The sequence below is a fragment of the Ictidomys tridecemlineatus genome, chromosome 10 (assembly GCF_052094955.1).
Source record: "Ictidomys tridecemlineatus isolate mIctTri1 chromosome 10, mIctTri1.hap1, whole genome shotgun sequence".
Taxonomy (NCBI): domain Eukaryota; kingdom Metazoa; phylum Chordata; class Mammalia; order Rodentia; family Sciuridae; genus Ictidomys; species Ictidomys tridecemlineatus.
In genome coordinates, this window is record NC_135486.1 from 88,611,785 (window position 1) to 88,630,057 (window position 18,273).

The window sequence follows — 18,273 nt, forward strand, 5'->3', positions numbered from 1 at the left end:
ACAGGCTTGCATAATTATTCCTCCTATAAGGGAAGGGCCACATGAAACTGCACACTTGATTAATATGGGTTTTACCCTTCATTCTAATACCAATTGGAAAGGTGTTATCTGGGAGGTGTGTGGCCAGATTTGCTTTCTTCAACATTTATGCTGGTGTAGTGTAAAGAACAAAATGTAAAGAGGCTTGAATGCATTGATCTTGAGTCTCCCAGTGACCCTCCCCAAGTTCAGATAAACAGGAACGTAGTAGGGCCAGGAAGAGTAATAGAGAGAAAGACGTGAACTGATGTGAAAACACTAATAGATAAAATTGATGGAGTTTATTTATTATTTTTGCAGTATTGGGGATTGAACGTTTAGTTTTACCACTAAGCTACACCCTCATCACTTTTTATATTTTATTTTGAAACAGGATCACACACTACATTGCTCAGCCTGGTCTCGTGAACTTCCAATTCCATGTCCTCTACCTCCTGAGTAGTGGGATTACAGGCGTCTCCATTGTGCCTGGCTAAAATTGACAGAATTTAGAGATGAATTTGCAGCATTCATCAATCATAAAACCAAGTAATCAATGAAAGAAGGACCTTTTTAAAAAACAAATGTACTCAATGTTGTTATTATCACAGTAAAATTTCACTTGCAAGGCAGGTGGGGGGAAAGAACGAAATCCGGACTATATCAAATGGTAATTCGAGGAAGAATACTGAGTAGGCTTACATATCTTCCTGACCCAGAGCCCCTCCTAGAGTTCATAATTACATTATGTTGAATATACACCTTCAACCTAGACTGCTTATCACTCACCAGAATTTATGCCATGGCCTTTTCACACAGTTTTGTCTATCTGCTGCACTGCAAATAATCACAAGATGTAAATCACTCCACTGTAGGTGAACATTAACAGTTAACCAGCATCTTTTACCGTGGTGACTTGTGGGTTCAGCCTAATACATTAGATTCCCCCTCAAGGGTAAAAGGACATTACTTCAGACTGAGAGAAGGTTAGTACTCTAAACTCTGGAAAAATATGAGTTCTCCACTTAAAACATTAGATAATACAAATTTGATTCACTAATGGACAAAACAGAAATACTAAGCGAAAGAGGGCAAAGCCCTGATTTTTCATATCTTGTTCCCTTACAAACACATAAGCTCTGGTGCTAATCTAATAACTTTCACCCAGGGGCTGAAAAATATATCTTACTGTGCTACAAATAAATAGCACACACAGTCCACAGACTTGTCAAATCTCTGCTGCAGAACAAACAAGGCTGTGATTGTACTCAGTAAAATAAAATAGCACCCAAGGAATGAGCTATACAGAGGTAGCTGCAAGTGCAAATCTGTCAGGAGCCTTAGGAAGCAGAACTCCAAACTTATTATTTTATTGGGGTTGAGTGTCTTGGGGAATTTGGGATAAAAGATTTATACCTCCAGGTTTTCTAGTTTAAATCAACTGAAAGCAGAAGTAACTTTTTAAAAATCAGAAGACAGATTGTGTTGTCCTAACACTTATTTAAAATTGTTTTTTGGAGAAAGTGTGTTTGTTAATAATCAGGTAGTTCCCTGATAAATATAAGAAATTAAAAAGCTGCTTTTAAACTAAAAAATATTCAAAAATGTTGATAATCCCTGTTTATTGCAACTAAAGCTATTCTGTGTTTGTGGAAACAAGGAACTCTGATGTATGGAGTTTTAAATTTTGAAACAAATGGGCTAAATCATGTCTTTATCTCTCTCTCTCTCTCTCTCTCTCTCTCTCTCTCTCTCTCTCTCTCTCTCTCTCTCTCTTTCTCTCTCAGTGATTTTATTTTTTTGACAAAAATAATTGCATACATTTGTGGAGTATGATGTAATGTTTTGATATATGTTTACAATATAGAATAAATCAGGCTAACTAATAAATCCATTAAATTGTAAAATGGCTATTATCAAAAGATAGAGTGGGGAGAGTGTGGAGAATAGGGAACACTTTCACACTGTTGGTGGGAGTGTAAATTATTTTATAGGTATTATAGAAAAATCTATAGAGTTTCCTCAAAATTATTAAAAATAGAACTACCATTTGAAATAGCTATTCCATTTTGGCGTACTCTTCTAAAGGAACTGAAGTCAATATACCTGCATTTCTTGTCAGAAAAACATTTGAATATGAACCATCATACTCTCAAACACCCAAGCCCACCAAATTTAAGTTCCCTTCCTGTGGACTATCTACCCAATATTCCTAAACCCTACTCAATTATGATCATAAGATAATAAGAAAAGATTATAAAAACTTGGGAATATTCTATGGCTCTGATCAACTTGGAGAACAAGCACCCTTTGCTGTTTCTGGGTTGCTTATTTTGGGAGGGCATACCAAGATTGAATCCAGGGGCACTCAACCACTGTGTCACATCTCTAGCCCTATTTTATATTTTAACTTAGCACCTTGCTTTTGATGACACTGGCTTTGAACTTGAGATCTTCCTGCTTCAGCCTCAGGAGCAGCTGGTATTATAGGGATATGCCACCGTGCATGGCTGAGTTGCTTTTTTTTTTTTTTTTGATACATCTGTGTCTTTAGTTTTTTTCTCTGTCCCCAACATAGGTTTTCTTTTTTAAGCACTAAACTGTTATCTATCTTTTCAGTATGTTTTCTCTGCTATTAATTGTAGACTCATGATAATTTTTAATAACACTACTTTTTTCTTTCTTTAGAGCCCAAATGAATAAAAATGATTAGTCTGTTTTATTTTTTTAAGGCAGAAACACCAGGTAAAACCAATACAATGAAGACTAAATAGTCACACTAAATATGAGGAAGAATGCCCAGTCTTAATGACTAAAGAATATGAATTCTGAAATACTTTAAAAAATACATAGTACTAATTCTTTCAATGCATACTGTTTTAAATTGGGTAACAAAGTAGTATCTACATGACATTTTTAAGGGATATAGAATGTTTTGTGAAAACCTGGGCCACCAGCACAGGTCCTATAGGTTCCATAGACATCTCTCTTGTTAAATATTGAACCACATTATCATCTTCACATTATCTAGTTCTGTGATTGAAAGTATTCTACACACTAGTATTTATGTGTAGTAAATAAAGCAAATTATTATATGAAAGAATATTAATATTTTTATTTTAACAATTTGTAGTAGAGAGAATATTCCAATCAAAATCCCAATGGCATTCCTCACAGAAATAGAAAAAGCAATCATGAAATTCATCTGGAAAAATAAGAGACCCAGAATAGCTGAAGCAATTCTTAGCAGGAAGAGTGAAGCAGGTGGTATCACTATACCAGACCTTAAACTATACTACAGAGCAATAGAAACAAAAACAGCATGGTATTGGCACCAAAACAGACTGGTAGACCAATAGTACAGAATAGATGACACAAAGACTAACATACAAAGTTACAATTATCTTATATTACACAAAGGTGCCAAAAACATGCCCTGGAGAAAAGGTAGCATCCTCAACAAATGGTGCTGGGGAAACTGAAAACCCATATGCAACAAAATGATATTAAACCCCTATCTCTCACCATGCACAAAATTTAACTCAAAATGGATCAATTAAACTAGAGACTCTGCATCTAATAGAAGAAAAAGTAAGCCTTAATCTCCCTCACGTGGGATTAGGCCTCAACTTCCTTAATAAGACTCCTGTCGTGAAAGAATTAAAACCAAGAATCAATAAATGGGATGAAATCAAACTAAAAAGTTTCTTCTCAGCAAAAGAAACAATCTGTGAGGTAAACAGAAAGCCTACATCCTGAGAGCAAATTTTTACCCTCACACATCAGATAGAGCACTAATCTCTAGGGTATATAAAGAACTCAAAAAGCTAAGCACCAAAAACACAAATAATCCCATCAACAAATGGGCCAAGGACCTGAACAGACACATCTCAGAAGAGAATGCACAATCAACAAATATATATATGAAAAAAATTCTCAGCATCTCTAGCAATTAGAGAAACACAAATCAAAGCTACTCTAAGATATCATCTGACTCCAGTCAGAAGGCAGCTATTATGAAGACAAACAACAATAAGTGTTGGCGAGGATGTGTGGGAGAAAGACTCACTCATAGATTGCTTGTGTGACTGCAAATTGGTACAGCCAATTTGGAAAGCAGTATGGAGATTTCTTGGAAAACTGGGAATGGAACCACCATTTAACCCAGCTATCCCTCTCCTCGATCTATACCCAAAGGACCTAAAAACAGCATACTACAAGGACACAGCCACATCAATGTTTATAGCAGCACAATTCACAATAGCTAAACTGTGGAGTCAAACTAGATGCCCTTCAGTGAATAAATGAATAAAAAAAAATGTGGCATACATACACAATGAAATATCACTCAGCAATAAAAGAGAATAAAATTATGACATTTGCAGGTAAATGGATGGCGTTGAAGAAGATAATGCTAAGTGAAGTCAGCCAATCCCCAAAAAACAAATGCTGAATGTTTTCTCTGATATAAGGTGGCTGACTCATAGTGGGGTAAGGAGGGGGAGCATGAGAGGAGTAGATGAATTCTAGATAGGGAAGAGGGGTGGGAGGGAAAGGGGGGAAGGTGATTAGCAAGGATGGTGGAATGTGATAGACATCATTATCCAAAGTACATATATGAACACTCAAATTGGGTGTCTACCACAATTTTTCATATCAATGTTATATACAAACAGAGATATGAAAAATTGTGGTATATATGTGTAATAAGAATTGTAATACATTCCGATGTCATTTTTTAAATCAATAAAAAAAATAAAAAATAAATAAAATTTTTAAAAAGAGAATAAGACAAAAGACAAAAAGCAGATATAGGGAATTTTAGATGTGGAAAAGATTTCCTAGATCAGGAGGTCAAGTATACTTTTTGTAAAGAGCCAACTAGAATACATTGCAAACAATGAGTCTCTGTTGCAATTACTCAGTTCTTCTAGAAATGACTGAGTTATGTTCCAATAAAATTTTATCTATAGTCACTAAAATTAGAATTTCATAAAATTTTATATGCAAAGAAATATCATGCCTTGATATTTTTAGCCATTGAAAATGTTAAGAGAAAAAAACTCTTAGTTCATAGACTGAACAAAACAGGAGCTGGGCTGGATTTGGCCTGCGGGCCATTATTTACCACAGACATCAGTATCTTTATATGTATAAATTTCTACCATATTAGAAACAAGAGATAATAAAGATCAATAAAGAGCTATAGAAAAGTCAAACATTTAATTATTAGGTATAAATGTGCATATCAGAACTATTGAATTTTATTAAATATATGTGAACTTTATTCACATTTCTGATTTTTATTTTTTGTATTAAGATGATAAACATTTTTTTACTAGCAATTGTAATCGTATCAAACTATTTTAAAGATCCCTCAGAAACATTAGTAAGCTCAATTTTTAAAATATGTTTAGTATTTTTAAAAGAAAAAATAATTGCCAGCCAGATACTGGTGAGTACAAATGTAATCCCAGCATCTCAGGAGGCTGAGACAGGCGGATTTTGAATTCAAAGCCAGCCTCAGCAAAAGTGAGGCACTAAGCAACTCAGTGAGATCCTGTCTCTAAATAAAATATAAAATGGGGCTGGGGATATGACTCAGTGGTTAAGTGACCCTGAGTTCAATCCTCAGTAACAAAAAAATAAATATTTGCCAAATAATATACTTCTTTCTGTGAAATTCAAATGAAACTCCATTTGATGAGAAAATGCAAAGTTGTTTTAATTCTCCTGTCCTCTGCAATTATGTCTTCCATCTTCATCTTTTTTGTAGAAAACAAATTGAGAAGTGGACCCCTCTGCCCCAAGAGGAGATGCTGGGGTCTCCAGTGGTACTCATGTACATTTTTCTGGTCTGCTTTTTTTTGTAATTTTCTTTAGAGAAATGGCAGATAAGTCCCTCTCAAATAAGGGTCTCTAGAATTTAAAATCATTCACAAAAGTAATTATGCACAGAAATAATTGATTTGTGACATACACTGTAGAACTATATAAACTATAGATTAAAACTGTTCTTAATGGTTATTACCTGAACCCTTATTTGCAAATCCACACAGGGGTACTTTCAGGTAAAAATGAAAAAGCTAAGACATGCAGAAACTAAGCGACTTGCCAAAGGTCATAAAATTATGAGTGGAATGACTGATATAGCTTTATATTCTCAGCTGAGAAGGAAAAGGGCTGGACAGAGTAGAGTCCACTCTTCATGCATCACCTGAGGATGGGTTTTTGGAAAGCCTGAGGAGTTATATATGTTGACCCTTTAGGTTTGCTCTGAGTGGTATTGAGTCACACTCTGGGTCATGCTCCACATTCCACTTCACAGTGACCTTAGGAACACTCTGTAATGAGCTGCCATTGCCTTCATTATCATCAAGTCATCCGTATAAATCTTCCTTTCCAATGCACTTTTTGAGAAACAACCTATGGTTGCTATTTGTAAATCTAGTTAATAAGTTCTCACACTGGTTGGGGTCCAGGAGAACGCCGCGTGGGTCGGTCGGCAATTTTCCTGGAAGCATAAGGGGCATTGGCGGCAGTTTCAAAAATAAAGTTTGTTCCCTCTTGAGTGGCTCCTGATTTTGTGCCCAGCCAGACTGCGGCAGGAAACCAGGACAGAAAGTACTTCATGGACCTAAAGGGAATCTAAACTGCTTGATCACAACTTCAGAAAGGTAAATAATATAGGGGATCCAACATGGAGGCAGATGGAGAGGCAGCACTTTCAGTACCTCCTCAGTAACAGGGGCAGAGAGACGCATAAATACACTTGGATTCTACCCGTTGAGAGGCTCCTGGCAAAATTCCACTGAAGAGAGACCTTCCTGCAATTGGTAGGATTTTTGGAGGTGACAGTTTGCCCCAGACAAGAGAATCTCTGACACGTAGCGCAGCGCACAGGTCCGGACCTGCCAGCTGCTGCCCGCGCGACTCGACTCAGCGACCGCCTGCACACTGCCCTCGTGACTGAGTGGCTAGAGACCGCCCGCCCGCCAGCGACCACATGGCTAGACCCCGAGGCTAGGCCCAGCAGGTGCGGCGCAGGGACTCTAGGAAGAGGTCTCTAGCCAGGCCTTCATGAAGTAGGGAACCGGGAGCTGAAACCAACCAGAGACAGACCAGTCCCACCCCTCCCTTCAGGACACTCTGGCAAGGAGCCTGGGGGGGGCCGCCATAGCAGAGAGGTGACGTCACTGGAGTTTGGCCTATGGAATTCCTTCCCAGTGGAATCCACTTTAGCAGGTGTGTGACTCCAACCCCCTCCAGATACAAGCAGCCAGGAAACCTCAGGAATATCCCTGGGGGTGTGTCTGTAGGGAAGCAGAGGGGATTCCCAATCCCCAACTCCCCTTACCACCAACGGAGACACCCAAGGTCTTAGCCGCCAGTTTCCAGGGGCATGCCCACCAAAGGGGTCCCAAAAAATTAAAACTATTGGTCCCCAGATCACCACACCACAGCACTGGGGCTTAGATGAATGACAGAGAGAGTGCTTAGTCGTTCGGGAATTAGGACACGTGGTGGGGCTGCAAGTGTAACAAGATCTTTGGGGAACCGCCTCTGAACAGGACCTGGCTGGCTGGCTGGCAGGAGGAAGGGCGGGAGGGGCCAGAGAAGTGAAACAGCTCTGGACTAACAGGACTGAGAGACTCTCAGGAGCCACCTTACAGGGATTGCTATTGGCAGGTAGAGGGCAGAAGCTCCACGCAGAGGGCACAGCTCAGCCTACTGGAAGAGAAGAAAATGGATCTCTAAGACTTCAATTTTATTTTATTTCTTTTTCTCTCTTTGTTCTTTTCTCCCCTTTTCCTTCTTTCTTTCTTTCCTGTTTCAAGTTTTATTGTTTTTTCCATTCTCCTCTAATCTATCTATCTCTCTCTCCTTCTTTCTTTTTAAAAACATCTTCCTTCCCCTACCCCCCAACTTTCATCCCAAGCATTAAGTCTTCCATTACGTGTAATTGTCTAAATGCAAATAGGTGAATGTTTCAAGGCTGTCTATAGGGCTCCTAAATACCTAGATACTACCAACACCCTGATCCAATTGCCTGTTAGTATCCCCCTTCAGTAGAGCAATCTTCTAAAGTAGCCAAGACATACTAACCCTCATACCATCATAGCACCTAACCTAAACATAAAGTCCTAAGAACAAACAACAAATCACTATATGCATACAGAATCCGGAATCCTTTTATAAATTGAATGAATCAGCTTTAAAGTACAATAAAGCACAACATTTCTAGGCATAGTCTACCACCACAAAGGAGAGACAACAGAGATATACAAAACCAAAACAAATTTATAGGAGAGAGCAGAAACACAGCAGTCAAACAGAGCTGGAAAGTAACGTGAACAACATGAAAAAACAAGGGAAAAAAGGATTACAAACAATGCAGGACAACTTAAATCTACAGGAGGACCTAGAAGCATCAGAAACATGGACAGGGAAAGAACTCAAGGCATACCTAACTCAGATGGAATGGAATAATAGAGAAGACATGAGACAGCAAGTGCAAGCAATGAAAGTATATTTTGAAAACGAATTAAACAAACAAATTCAAATGGCAAAGAATGAGCTTTACCAGGAGATAGAGATTTTTAAAAAAATCAAACAGTAATCCTAGAAATGCAGGAAACCATAAACCAAATTAAAAACTCAAATGAGAATATTACAAATAGACTTGATCAAGTAGAAGTCAGAACATCAGATAATGAAGAAAAAGTTTATCAACTTGAAAAGAATATTGTCAACACAGAAAGGATGCTTAAATCTCATGAGCAATCTATCCAAGAGATATGGGATGTCATAAAAAACAAAACTTGAGAGTCATTGGGATAGAAGAAGGTATAGAGGTTCAAACCAAAGAAATGGACAACATATTAAATGAAATAATCCTAGAAAACTTTCCAGAGATGAAAGATGGAATGGATTGCCAAATCCTGGAAGCCTACAGGACCCCAAACATTCAAAACCGTAATAGACCAACTCCAAGACACATAATTATGAAGATATCCAACATACAGAACCAGGAGAGAATATTAAAAGCTACAAGAGAAAGGAGACAGATTACATTCAGGGGTAAACCAATTAGGATAACGGTTAATTTTTAATCACAGATGTTGAAAGCGAGAGGATCCTGGAACAACGTATTCAAACGCTGAAAAATAATGGATTCCAACCAAGAATACTGTATCCAGCAAAATTAAGCTTCAGATTTGACAATGAAATTAAAATATTTCACGATAAACAAAAGTTAAAAGAATTTGCAGCCAGACAACCAGCACTGCAAGGCATTTTGAGCAAAAATAATTAAAATCAGAGTGGAAATCAATGAAATTGAAACAAAAAAAAACCATTGAAAAATTGATAAAACTAAAAGTTGGTTCTTTGAAAAAATAAATAAGATTGACAGACCCTTAGCCATGCTAACAAAGAGAAGAGAGAGAGCTCAAATTACTAACATACGAGATGAAAAAGGCAATATCACAACGGACACCACAGAAATACAGAAGATAATTAGAAAGTATTTTGAAACCCTATATTCCAAAAAAATAGAAGATAGTGAAGATATCGATAAATTTCTTAAGTCATATAGTCTGCCTAGATTGAGTCAGGACACACACAATTTAAACAGACCAATAACAAAGGAAGAAATAGAAGAAGCCATCAAAAGACTACCAACCAAGAAAAGCCCTGGACCGGATGGGTATACAGCGGAGTTCTACAAAACCTTCAAAGAATAATTAATACCAATACTTTTCAAATTATTTTAAGAAATGGAAAAAGAAGGAGCTCTTCCAAATTCATTCTATGAGACCAACATCACCCTGATCCCGAAACCAGACAAAGACACTTCAAAGAAAGAAAACTACAGAACAATATCTCTAATGAACTTAGATGCAAAAATCCTCAATAAAATTCTGGCGAATCAAATACAAAAGCATATCAAAAAAAATTGTGCACCATGATCAAGTAGGATTCATCCCTGGGATGCAAGGTTGGTTCAATATACAGAAATCAATAAATATTATTCACCATATCAATAGACTTAAAGATAAGAACCATATGATCATCTCGATAGATGCAGAAAAAGCATTTGACAAAGTACAGCATCCCTTTATGTTCAAAACACTAGAAAAACTAGGGATAACAGGAACTTACCTCAACATTGTAAAAGCTATATATGCTAAACCTCAGGCTAGCATCATCCTAAATGGAGAAAAACTGAAGGCATTCCCTCTAAAATCTGGAACAAGACAGGGATGCAATCTCTTACCACTTGTATTCAATTTAGTTCTTGAAATACTAACCATAGCAATTAGACAGACAAAAGAAATTAAAGGCATAAAAATAGGAAAAGAAGAACTTGAATTATCACTATTTGCGGTTGATATGATAATGTATCTAACAGACCCAAAAGGGTCTACAAAGAAACTTCTAGATCTAATAAATGAATTCAGCAAAGTGGCAGGATATAAAAATCAAAGGCATTCCTGTATATCAGCGACAAAACTTCTGAAATGGAAATGAGGAAAACCACTCCATTCACAATATCCTCAAAGAAAATAAGAAACTTCGAAATCAACCTAACAAAAGAGGTGAAAGATTTATACAATGAAAACTACAAAACCCTAAAGAGAGAGATAGAAGATCTTAGAATATGGAAAAATGTACCCTGTTCATGGATAGGAAGAACTAAGGTCATCAAAATGGCAATATTACCCAAAGTTCTCTATAGGTTTAATGCGATACCAATCAAAATCCCAATGGCATTTCTTGTAGAAATAGATAAAGCAATCATGAAAACATATGGAAAAACAAAAGACCCAGAATAGCAAAAGCAATTCTAAGCAGGAAGTGTGAATCTGGAGGTATAGCAATACCAGATTTCAAACTGTACTACAGAGCAATAGTAACAAAAACAGCATGGTACTGGTACCAAAACAGGCAGGTGGACCAATGGTACAGAATAGAGGACCCAGAGACCAATCCACAAAATTACAACTTTCTTATATTTGATAAAGTGGCTAAAAGGATGCAATGGAGGAAGGATAGCATCTTCAACAAATGGTGCTGGGAAAACTGGAAATCCATATGTAACAAAATGAAACTGAACCCCTTTCTCTTGCCATGCACAAAAGTTAACTCAAAATGGATCAAAGAGGTTAATATCAAATCAGAGACTCTTTGTCTGATAGAAGAAAAAATTGGCTCTGATCTACATATTGTGGGGTTGGGCTCCAAATTCCTTAATAGAATGCCCATTGCCCAAGAGTTAATAACTAGAATCAACAAATGGGACTTACTTAAACTAAAAAGTTTTTTCTCAGCAAGAGAAACAATAACAGAGGTAATAGGGAGCCTACCTCCTGGGAACAAATTTTTACCCCTCACACTTCAGATAGAGCCCTAATATCCAGAATATACAAAGAACTCAAAAAATTAAACGATAAGATAACAAATAACCCAATCAACAAATGGGCCAAGGACCTGAACAGTCACTTCTCAGAGGAGGAAATACAATCAATCAACAAGTACATGAAAAAATGCTCACCATCTCTAGCAGTCAGAGAAATGCAAATCAAAACCACCCTTAGATACCATCTCACTCCAGTAAGATTGGCAGCCATTATGAAGTCAAACAACAATAAGTGCTGGCGAGGATGTGGGGAAAAGGGTACACTTGTACATTGCTGGTGGGACTGCAAATTGGTGCGGCCAATTTGGAAAGCAGTATGGAGATTCCTGGGAAAGCTGGGAATGGAACCACCATTTGACCCAGCTATTGCCCTTCTCGGACTATTCCCTGAGGATCTTAAAAAAGCGTGCTATAGGGATACTGCCACATCAATGATCATAGCAGCATAATTCACAATAGCTAGACTGTGGAACCAACCTAGATGCCCTTCAATAGATGAATGGATAAAAAAAAAATGTGGCATCTATACACAATGGAGTACTACACAGCACTAAAAATTGACAAAATCATGGAATTTGCAGGGAAATGGATGGCATTAGAACAGATTATGCTAAGCGAAGCTAGCCAATCCCTAAAAAACAAATGCCAAATGTCTTCTTTGATATAAGGAGAGCAACTAAGAACAGAACAGGGAGGAAGAGCATGAGGAAAAGATTAACATTAAACAGAGATGAGTGGGGGGATGGAAAGGGAGAAAGAAGAGAAATTGTATGGAAATGGAAGGAGACCCTCAATGTTACACAAAATTACATCTAAGAGGTTGTGAGGGGAAAGGGGGGGACAAGGGAGAGAATTGAACAACAGCAGATGAGGTAGAAAGGGAAGATGGGAGGGGAGGGGAGGGGGGATAGGAGGGGATAGGAAAGGTAGTAGAATACAACAGTCACTAATATGGCATTATGTAAAAATGTGAATGTGTAACTGATGTGATTCTACAATTTGTATTTGGGGTAAAAAATGGGAGTTCATAACCCACTTGAGTCAAATGTATGCAAGATGATATGTCATGATATTTGTAATGTTTTGAACAACCAATAAAAAAAATACGTTCTCACAAAGTTTCTTAGGTTCTTTCTGCATCACTAAAAAACATAAAATCGTTTTATAGATATTCAAACTTCCCAGATACATTTAACTATTCCAATTTCAGCTTCAGCTAAATGGAACATGAAGACTTCTAATTTTATTCATTGTCTGAATGCTTACACATGTAGTTATTAGCAGAAACGGATTAAATTTTGAATAAAGTAGATGAGTAGACTCTAAAGAAAAGACTGCTTGGGGCTGGGGTTGTGGCTCAGCAGTAGAGCCCTTGCCTAGCATGCGTGAGGCACTGAGTTTGATTCTTAGCACCACATATAAGTAAATAAAATAAATGTCCCCTGACAACTAATGTCCATTGACTGCTGGTGTATTATCACAAGAACAAAATAAATTGAGCAACTGTTCATTTGCCAAATAAATGTATCCCAACAATACTGAATTCAACATTGACTATGACATGAATCTGGTATGTATGATAGAGGGAAAGAATAGGTTTCTTTGCTTCCCATATTTGAGGCATTCAAAATATCTTATATATTTTTAAAAATGCATGAAAATGTGAAGAAGCTACTTATCATTGACCACCGGGTAGATTTAGTTACTAGAAATTATCAGTAAAATAATAGGTCATTTGAAGAAAACAAAATTATTACATGCACTTATCTTCCAAGTCATCAAATGAAATTATTTACAAAGTATTTTGGACTTACATTCTATATCCCCGAGATATTGGGAGGATAAAGGAAAATATTAACTACAGACTAAGGCTTACCTGGGTTCAGTTGTTGGACCTACATTTTACTGTCTGATTGACTATGAAAAAGTTACTAAAATCACTTCAACTCAGTTTTCATATCTGCTCAAATAATAATAAACCTACTTAAGAGAGTGCAGTGAGTATTAGAATATTAAGTTTAATATATTTAGGAAATAAAAATGTTCTCCATAAGTGATAGCTGAAATGTATCAAATAAAGACTATGTGTTAGATGCTAAGGACTCACTCAGTGTTGTTGAATCACACAGTAATTCTACAAATTTTAAAACAATTTTCATCCACACTTGTACATTATAGAGTAGTACTAACGCTTAGAAAATTTTAGTACTTACCCAGCTTTGTACAATTAGTGAAGGATGAGGCCAGGGTTTAAACCTAGGCAGTGTGACACCACTGCCCTTATACAAAAAGTACTACCCAGTGTAAAAAAAGGATCTTCTAAAAAGAAATATAATCATTTGATTCATTTCTGAGGCACTTTCAAGCGTCTCCAGAAGTATTTTAAAGCAGTGAGAGATCTGACTCCCTCTTATTATGCTTTATACATGCAGCTGTTTACTATGATTGTGCCAGTCCTGAAAAGCAGTGCTGCACATTATCCTGACTCTTTCTCTTAGTACTAAAGGGCCTGAAGGTCAACAGGTTGCACTACAAAGTAAAGAGGAACACTAGGGGAGAAAACCTCCTGATGATCCTATTAATGTGTGCACTGGACAACTGTTCCAACAGAGTAAGAAAGATGGGCCCTGTAACATGGCAATTTTACAATGTCTGGCTAATTACCAACATAAGTGTTTTTTATGCAACAGAGGTTACTTTCCTCTGACCAGTTTGCTATTTTTTATAAAGTTGATTTTTAAACACGTATTACAAAACAGATGTTTGCTAAAATCAGTTAGCCAAAAAAGTAGATGAAGAAGGGACTAGGTCAGTTATTTGCACATGTGGGTGTGGGTAATAAATAATTAATCAGAAACAAAATATTTATGATTTTAGGGTAATTTAAGCTGAGAAAATATTAAATTTATAAAATAAAGGGAGGTAGGAAAAGGAGAGAGAAAAGAAAGAGATTAGGATAAATAGGTAGAGTGTACACAGGAAATGGTAGGGGAAGGAGTCTATATACACAGTTGGAGGGGGGGCAGGTAAGAAAATAATGGGTTCAACAGTATATGAAAAAAAGCAGCTTTGAATGTAACCACTTTGTTCCTGGAATTCCAGAGAAGAGAGTATTTTGCTGCCAAAATTCGTACATCCTTTCAACACCCTGGGAATTCATATTTCATGGATTTTCACGATTTAGGAACAATTATTTATCATTTATTGATGGAAATAAACACAAAATACTTTTATCTTTACAATCCTTTTCCAAATCGTCAGTGTTCTCCATGACTTTTCATAACTCAACTCCTCCCCTCCCTCCTCTCCACACACTGTTGCTTCCATAATGTTCTTGGTCATAGCAAATGGCACTATCATTCACTAATTTACTCAGACCTGGTTTATCTCCTCCTCCCACCTAACACTTCTCATCAGTTGCACATTCTTGAATCTGCCATCTTCTCACCACCCAACCAGCTTTCCATGTGCTGCAGTATGGAACCCTGTTTCCTCTGACCCAAGTATCAGCATAACCTCAAATGCAATTCTGTGCAATGTTCTTCCTCCTCTGTCCTCATATTCCGCCAAAGTGATTCTGTTGGTTGTTAATGGAAATATTGCATCGAAACTCCCAAATTTAAACTGACAGAGACTTTGTTTTGGTTGGAAATGAGGAGGAATATCTTTTAACACAGTGCACTAACTGCTCCCTATTTCTCTTTCCAAACATGTCTTTCCTTTGTTTTTTGTCACTCCCAGATATAATGAACTGAACTCCGTGAACATGCCATGTTTCTTCGCTCAGGTCATAGATTTTCTATTTCACTCTCCTTTGCTCACTCATGCTCATTTTTCATAAATTTCACTGTCATTTGGGTCAGGGAGGATATCCTTGATATTCTTATGAGCAACTATTCTTTCCTTCTTCCATAGCACCTTTGTATATATAATTCTGTTCTTAGTTAGTTTTAGATATATCTTATATGATCTTCCATCAAAACAATAATTTAAAGTCAGGGACAATATCTCTCTTTTTACCAAACTAACCAAATAATTAGAACACAATAGCATTTTTTTTTTTTTTTTGCACCAGGGATTGAACTCAGGGACACTTCACCACTGGGTCCCATCCCCAGCCCTATTTTGTATTTTATTTAGAAACAGGGTTTCACTGAGTTGCTTAGCACCTTGCTGTTGCTGAAGCTGGCTTTGAACTTGATATCCTCCTACCTCATCCTCCCGAGCTGCTGGGATTACAGGTGTGCACCACTGCTTCCAGCTACAATCGTCATAAATAATTCTTTCCAAGCTGGGCTAATGACATCTATAAAGAGTAAAAGAGGGACACATAAAAACATAGCAAACTGAATGGGTTCAATATGTTTGGTTTAGTTTAGGACGATTTTTGGTTTTGTGGTGGTAAGAGTACATAAGAGTACCTGACTTTCTGCTTTTGTTGACTTCGGGACATTCTATTAATGATAATGGAAATAATCCCCATAAGGAACAATTGTGTTCAATTTAAATTGGGAAAATGAGGAGAACTTGCAAAGTATAAGATAAATGTAAGTTGACATTGGATTTTGTTTGGTCAAAATAGAACACTAACTAGTGTGTGAGTTTTCAAATATTATGCCAATAATCATAAGGAGGACCAAATTTGAAACATAATTATGTGACTACATCAAAGTAGAGTAATTAGTAGTGGGCCATATATTAGTACATATTGAATTATATTGCAAATAACTAGCATCAAAAAACACTTATTACACAATGACATGTGCTAGTGGTGTACTATTCATTAGGTGATACATGTTAGACTCAATAGAATAATCATTAAATAATTAAGGTGTGCTAAGCTTGGGAATAAATCATTATAATGAAGAATGCCACTTTATTTTGCTTATTTAATTATTTATTCACTTCAGTGCTGGGGATTAAAACCAGGGCCTGGTATGTGCTAGGCAAGTACTCTCTCACTGAGTTAAATCCACAGTCCCAAGAAATTTTTGTTTGATAATTTTTTGGGGGGTGGGGGACTGAGGAATGAACACAAGGGTGCTCAACCATTGAGCCACATCCCCAGCCCATTTTTAGAGACTAGGTATTACTGAGTTACTAAGTGCCTCACTAAGTTGCTTAATGCTAGCTTTGAACTCTAAATCCTCCTGTCTCATCCTCCTGAGCCACTGGGATTACAGGCGTGCACCACTTGCACCCAGACCACTTTGAAACATTGTATCTAATAAACCCCAATTTCAAAGATTAATAACCATAATATTTTCTTTGATTAGATAAAAGTTTACCATATTGATATTTAAAACATAATAATTAATTCACTGATTGTCAAATATAAAACCGTTTCAAATTTAGTTATGTATTATTTGAATGAAAGTTAAACATTTTACCAAATGGCAAAGTATTGTGAATACCAATTGGAGAAAAACAAAATTTGACTGTGGGTGTGAATACCAATGGATAAGTTTAGATATATAGGTATGTATGAAATCTGACATGGCATACAAGATGCTAGATTATTTCTAAATAATTATACCTGGGCAATTTCAGTAAAATCTTTTAAATTTAATCTTATTTATTGAGGTAATGTTCAGTATAACAAAATATTTTAGTTGAAAACCTTTAAAATTTTAAAAATCCTTAAAATAACTAGAAATAGTAAAGAAATAAGATTTCTTACTATTTAATCCAAGAAAAAAAAATTTTTTTAATTTTGTTAAAAAGCAGAATTCTATTATGGCCATTAACTGAAATCTAAATTAGAAATCTGAAATTTGTTTTTGTTAGCATGACCAGTGACTGATTATACAATAGTCCAACTATGGATGTGTATAATATACCCTAAAACAGTGATAAGCAAAAAAAAAAAAATTGAGTATTAATTTTTTCAGTTATCACTACTGGGAACATCAACATTCTACTCAACATTCTATCCTCCTACCTTATCCTAAGGAACTGATAGAACTATCAAACAAAAAACTACAAAGTTATAGAACTGAGCAATCTTATCAATTAAAAAAAGATAATTAAGATAATTAGCATTTATTGGACACTTCACTCAATAATAACAAATTACATAGTTTTTTTAAGTTTCCAAAGAGTGTTCACCAAGTGAATCCGCCACCAGTAAAACAAACTCAGCAAACATAAAAAAATAAAATCATATAGAATATAGTTCCATAACCATAAAGAAATCAATTTAGAAATCAATAACAAAAGAAAACAGGAAATCTTTGCTGGGTATAGTGGTTTATGCCTACAATTCCAGTGACTCAAGAGGCTGAGGTAAGATGATCACAAATTTGAGGCCAATCTTAGCAATTTAGTGAGCCCTTGTCTTAAAATAAAATATTTTAAAAGGCTGGGGATGTAACTCAGTGATAGAGTGTCCTGGGCTCAATATTCATCACAAAAGGAAGAGAGACAGAGAGAGAGACAGGTAGAGAGACAGACAAACACAGACAGACACACACACACACACACACACACACACACACACAGAGAGAGAGAGAGAGAGAGAGAGAGAGAGAGAGAGAGAGGGAGGAAAATCTGAAAACACTTGAACATTGAACAATGTACTTTGAAACAATAATGGATCAAAAAAAGAAATTTCAAAGGAAAATAAAAATACATATAACTTAAGAAAAATGAAGACACAATATATTAAAATTTGTGGAAGACTGTTAAAGCAGCACCAAGAGGGAAATTTATAGCACTTAAACACTTCCATTAAAAATGTGTAAAATCTCAGTTTAAATAAGTTATGTTTGTATTTCAAGAAACAATAAAAAGAACTAAATGAGCAGGCAGAAAACAAAACAACAACAAAGTTA

General features: G+C 36.3%; 1 long non-coding RNA gene across 1 annotated transcript in view; it reads right to left on the bottom strand.

Moving 5' to 3' along the window:
• LOC144367039 (uncharacterized) overlaps window positions 1-18,273 on the bottom strand; it is an 85,249-nt gene that overhangs the window by 45,555 nt on the left and 21,421 nt on the right. Inside the window, exon 2 of the long non-coding RNA XR_013426245.1 lies at window positions 15,653-15,746. This is a non-coding gene — a long non-coding RNA (uncharacterized LOC144367039). The remainder of the gene's footprint in view (window positions 1-15,652; window positions 15,747-18,273) is intronic.